This window comes from Macaca mulatta, chromosome 18 (assembly GCF_049350105.2).
Source record: "Macaca mulatta isolate MMU2019108-1 chromosome 18, T2T-MMU8v2.0, whole genome shotgun sequence".
In the NCBI taxonomy this organism is placed as follows: domain Eukaryota; kingdom Metazoa; phylum Chordata; class Mammalia; order Primates; family Cercopithecidae; genus Macaca; species Macaca mulatta.
The window spans coordinates 44,720,983-44,725,753 of record NC_133423.1 but is presented as its reverse complement, the minus strand read 5'-3'; the positions used below and the strand labels follow the sequence as shown (position 1 = coordinate 44,725,753).

General features: G+C 43.0%; 1 long non-coding RNA gene across 1 annotated transcript; it reads right to left on the bottom strand.

The window, feature by feature from the left end:
* Positions 1 to 1,115: 1,115 nt before the first annotated feature.
* LOC144336400 (uncharacterized) lies at positions 1,116 to 4,351 on the bottom strand. Its single transcript, XR_013408163.1, has 2 exons — positions 3,823 to 4,351; positions 1,116 to 1,590 (listed from the first exon to the last, which is right to left on the bottom strand). It is a non-coding gene; the product is annotated as an uncharacterized LOC144336400 (long non-coding RNA).
* Between the last annotated feature and the right edge of the window lie 420 nt (positions 4,352 to 4,771).

The following is a 4,771-nucleotide window of genomic DNA, read 5'->3' as shown; positions in this document are numbered from 1 at the left end:
TTCAAACTTGTAATTACTTATTCAGGAGATGTCTTCCCTTCAAGTCTGTAAGCTCCATAAGTGCAGATATTGTGTCTATCTGGCTTAGCATATATCCCTAGTGCTAGAGTAATGTGTGATTCTGTGGTATATGTGTGTGTGAGTGTATACATTGCATGTTTGGCTGTGTGCGTGTGCATGGTGTAAACATGGTACACGTAGCATCCACCTTTTGTTCTCTTTCCTTGTCTCCTTCCCTCGAAAGCACCGAAGCTTTTTCTACTTCTTTTTTTCCCCCGCTGTCCTCAGTATTTTGTTCAGAGTGAGCATTTGCTCTATGTTTGATGACAATTTGTTGATTCCAAAAGAATTCACAACAAAGCAGTGATAATCATACCTACAATGGTCTAGCTCTATTTAATTTTAAGTGTCTTTGTATAAGTGAAAATTAATTGCTTATTTTTAGTATTGCACATTTCAAAGCTCTTTTAAATGCACATTAGTTAGTAAATAAATTCAGCTGGTAGGCATTTTTTATCTGTTACAGGAAAATGGGAAGATGATCTACTTAGTAGAGAGAAGCTTTTTTGTCAGATTCTATTTGAAGAAGTCTATCACTCTTCCTTCTAATGGGGTAGAGGAGAAAGGCAGAGTTGAAATGGAATTCATGCCCTGTCACCTACTGGCTTGCCCTCTCAACAACTTTTGCAAACTCTCTGTCTCAATTTCCTCATCTACAAAAGCAGCATAATAAAACTTCATTACTAGGGCTGCCTGTGAGAAGCAGGGAGACCATCTGGGCTGTGCCTAGCACACAGAGGGCATTCTGTAAATGTTAGTTTCCCTTCTCTTCCCTTCTCATTTGGGCTAGACTTCCTGGAAGAGCTAAGATTTACAACTCTTCTGAATAATAAGAGCGGATCCAGACATTGACCTTGTACTCATTTCCATGGTTTCCAGAGTCCTTCTCCCCAAGTGCTACTCTTGAGAAAGTTAAAACACGCACACACACCACACACACACACACACACACACACACACACACACACACACGATCACCCTCCTCCAGGCTTTCTCCAGCACACAGTCTCTCTTCCCCCTCTGCCCCATCCATTTCTTCCATTTGAAACTCTTGAGAAGGAATCAATCCATCTGCCTCTATTTATGTTTGTTTTTCCAAAACAGCTCTTATGAAATGCAAAGTTTTAATAACAGAGAAATGATCATTTGGTGGATTGCAGAGCAGTAAAAGCTAGGTTGGAAGCTGTACACACACCAAAATACTGGGCCTGCTTGATGTTTATAGTAGGGAAATGTAATATTTTACTAAGCAAAACATGCAGGAAATGTGAACCAGGTTTCCTCCTCCCTTACTTCTCCAGCAGAAATTAAACAACTTTTACATCCCACGTAGTCTTCAGTAGAAGATGCTAATGATGTCTCCGATGCCCTCTTCATCTGATCAAACTTTATTGTCTGTGTCAGGCTGCCAATTAAGGCATGGCTCTTCTATTGCACAAACTTCCCGAGCCACCTTAAAGGTTAATTGAATCATGTACACGCGATGCTCCAGTGGACATGGGGCTGTAGATTTCCTATCAGACAGTGGATCTGTTGGGAGAACAAATTAAAAAATAGTGTGATTGTTATACAGCCAGAGTGAAGGCTCCTAGGGGGTAGAGAAGAAGTAACCAGAGCCCATCTTTCTGTCTCAACCTTTCTTCTTCTCCATGTGTTCAGCTTTTTCATGGCACCTCTTTCAAGTTCTTGTGAGCATCGTCCATTTCTACTCTTCTCCATGCAGTGCCATTTGCTGAAAAAGACAGAAGTTGTCTAAGGCAGGTCCCTTTGGGGCATTAAATCTGACTGAGGTTGCCAGCTATGGCCTGGCCCCCAAAGCAAACCTTTGACCAAAGACTGGCTGCTTCCAATGCATTTCCTTGAAATGCACATCATAATTCTCAGAGGACTGTCTCTAAGAGAATGTGCTTATGTGATTATAGACCTCCCCAAAGCTAGAAACTATGACCCAGAATAAACCATAGTTTTCAGGATTTGCTGAATGAATAAAAAGAATCATAAAATCATAGACTGGTCAAACTGGAAAAGTCTCTAGAGATCCTTTCCCTCGGTCCCCTTACACTGCAGATGAGAAACAGGTCAGAAGGGATGCATGGCGCTCCCAAGTGTACAAGGACATGGAAAGAAGGAAACTGTTGTAGAATCTTGGTTTCCTGAATGAGGGAAATCCCACGGATAGAACTGGAGCTGTCTAAGCCCATTTGTGAATCTGCTGTGTGCTCACCCCCATCAGGGACATCCATATATAAATTAGCATTGGCCATTGTGGTAAAGTGCTACAAAGAACTTTATAAATTTATTTGATCAGATCCCTGAGGACCTCCACTTGATAGTATCTTTAGTCCCATTAATGCCCTTAAAAACAATTTGCTTTTCTGATTTTGTTCAGATTGCTGTTTTCCACAATTATTCCAAGTGGGTGAAGTATACTGGTTAACAGAAACTTTTTCTAAGTCAGGTGAGCCTTAAATTGCGGCTTTCTTTAAGAAGAACGCAGCTCACAATAGACTTCTAGATTGTGTACTTTGAAGATTGTGACAGGGAATCCCAGTGTTGAGGGCCACATTACAGGCTGAGAGTCAGAGACTCATAGGATCTCAGGGATGGGTGGTCCTTAAAGGCACCTTCCCCAACTTACACCCTGCACAGTTACTGGGCCTTAATAAATAACTGGTGAATGCACGCAAACAAAAATGAGTGGATGGATGGATCGATGGACCGATGAAGAGATGGATGAACAGATGGCTGAGTTGCCTCAACTTCCACCCTCCCGGTATCAAAACGGGATCTTTTACTCTTGAGGGCAATGAGATTAGTATCTTCTGAGTTGGCCTGGACTAGTTCAGCCAGTGTAACTGTTAGAAAGTTCTTCCTTACATTAAGCCTAAGTCTGCCAGTGGCTTATAATGTCTGAGGTCCCAGTTTTGTTTTGAGAGACAATGCAGAATGAATATTCATCTCACTCCCACATGTCTCTGGACATGCTCTTGTTTGTATCACGTACACACAATGTCCCCTTGCAAAAAGACCCAACTAGACCAGAATACAAAACTTCCTGTATGGCCCAACAATTTCCTGTGGCAGAAATCACAGCTATTCACCCAAATCCCCTTCGCTATCTTCTTTTTAGGCACATGGCTGATTACATTTTCCAGTCTTCGTAATTAGGTATGGCCATATGGAAGTTTTATCTGATGAAATGTGAGAGGATGTTGATGTATTCCACTTGCAGATTTTTAAGAGAAAAGATATGCTTCCTTTCCAACATGGCTTCTGCCCTCTGCTACCAGTTGGTATAGATTATAACCCAAGGTCAAGGGTTTCATAGACTCTGAAGAGGGAAGGAAGCCGGATACTTGAATTACCATGTGGAAAAGAGCTGCCCAGTGGTCAGCAAATCAAAACTGCACTGTTACTTAAGCAAAAATAAACTTCTGTTGTGCTTGACATTTTGATGTAGGTTCAAAAAATCTAAAGTATGTGGCATTGGCTTAGGGGTCTGGTGATGAGCATCAGAGAGACACTGGAGGCAGGAAAGAAGGAGATCCATGTCAAACAGTTGCAAAATCTATGATAGACCTGTCACATTCCCTAACATGGAAGCCAACAAAGAGCTTACAGAATGTTCAGGTGTAAGAAAAGAATCTGAACAAGAGCCAGAAAGATGGGTTTCATATATATAAGTAATAGGAGATATGAGCTCTGGCATTTAAGACTAGGAATGAAAGGGAAGAGAACATGCCCAGAAGTTAGAGCGTTTACCTCATTTGAAAAGTAAATGGCTCCTGAGCCAAAACTAGCAGGAGATCAGTCTTCCGCCATCCTGCTCCAGCCTGTTGTTTGAGATGTCCACAGTGTAGCCTCCACCAGCTTGAGAAAGAGAGGCGTGGTCTGAGAACTCTGTCCAGCATAGAAGTTCAGTTGTGATTCTGAGCATGAGAGGTTAACCGGAAGTAAACAGGCCAGACGTTTTTGAGATAATTATACAGTTAGAAAGACCACTGACTGTATGAATCCTAAAATGACTCCAGGTCTCTACACTTGCATGAGCAGAAAAAAAAAGCTATAAAAGTTGTACAGCACCCAAAGGATGCACGTATCCCCATGCCCACGGCAGAGGGGATGTGGAGGATAATGAATGCAGAGGAGCATCTTAGAAAGTAAAGTCAGGGGCCATGGAGGTCGATGGACAAAGGGCTCTTCCCTTGGAGAAACATCAAGGTCTAGTCAGGGAAATTCCTTCAGGACAGGGGCAGGGGCCCTTGTGCAGGCCGACTGAGCAGGATTCCATCATTGCCAGAGACTCGGGACTGCCATATTCTGCCAATTCTCCTCGCCCCTCACAGAAGTCACTATACTGCTTGCCTTGTCCTGCTCATCTCTGTACACTGCGAGTGTGTGTAAAAGTGGGGAGAAGAGGTGACTTGTTATCAGCCCCAACATAATCATATGCAGACATGTCTCAAGGACTGTCCATCACCCAAAGGTGCTGGCCTTGGGCCTAGATTCAGTAACTAGAGGGGACTTTGGGTTATCTCTCCAGGAGAAACAGAGGGGCTTATATGCAGGACAAGGAATGCTGGAGGATAATCGGTGGCCACAGGAGCAGGCAGATACCCCAGCCTGGCCTTCCCTGGCTAATACATGGTCACTCTACTTTGAAACTACATGCATTTGCAAATCTTCCTGGGCAAAGATATAAAACTCCCCA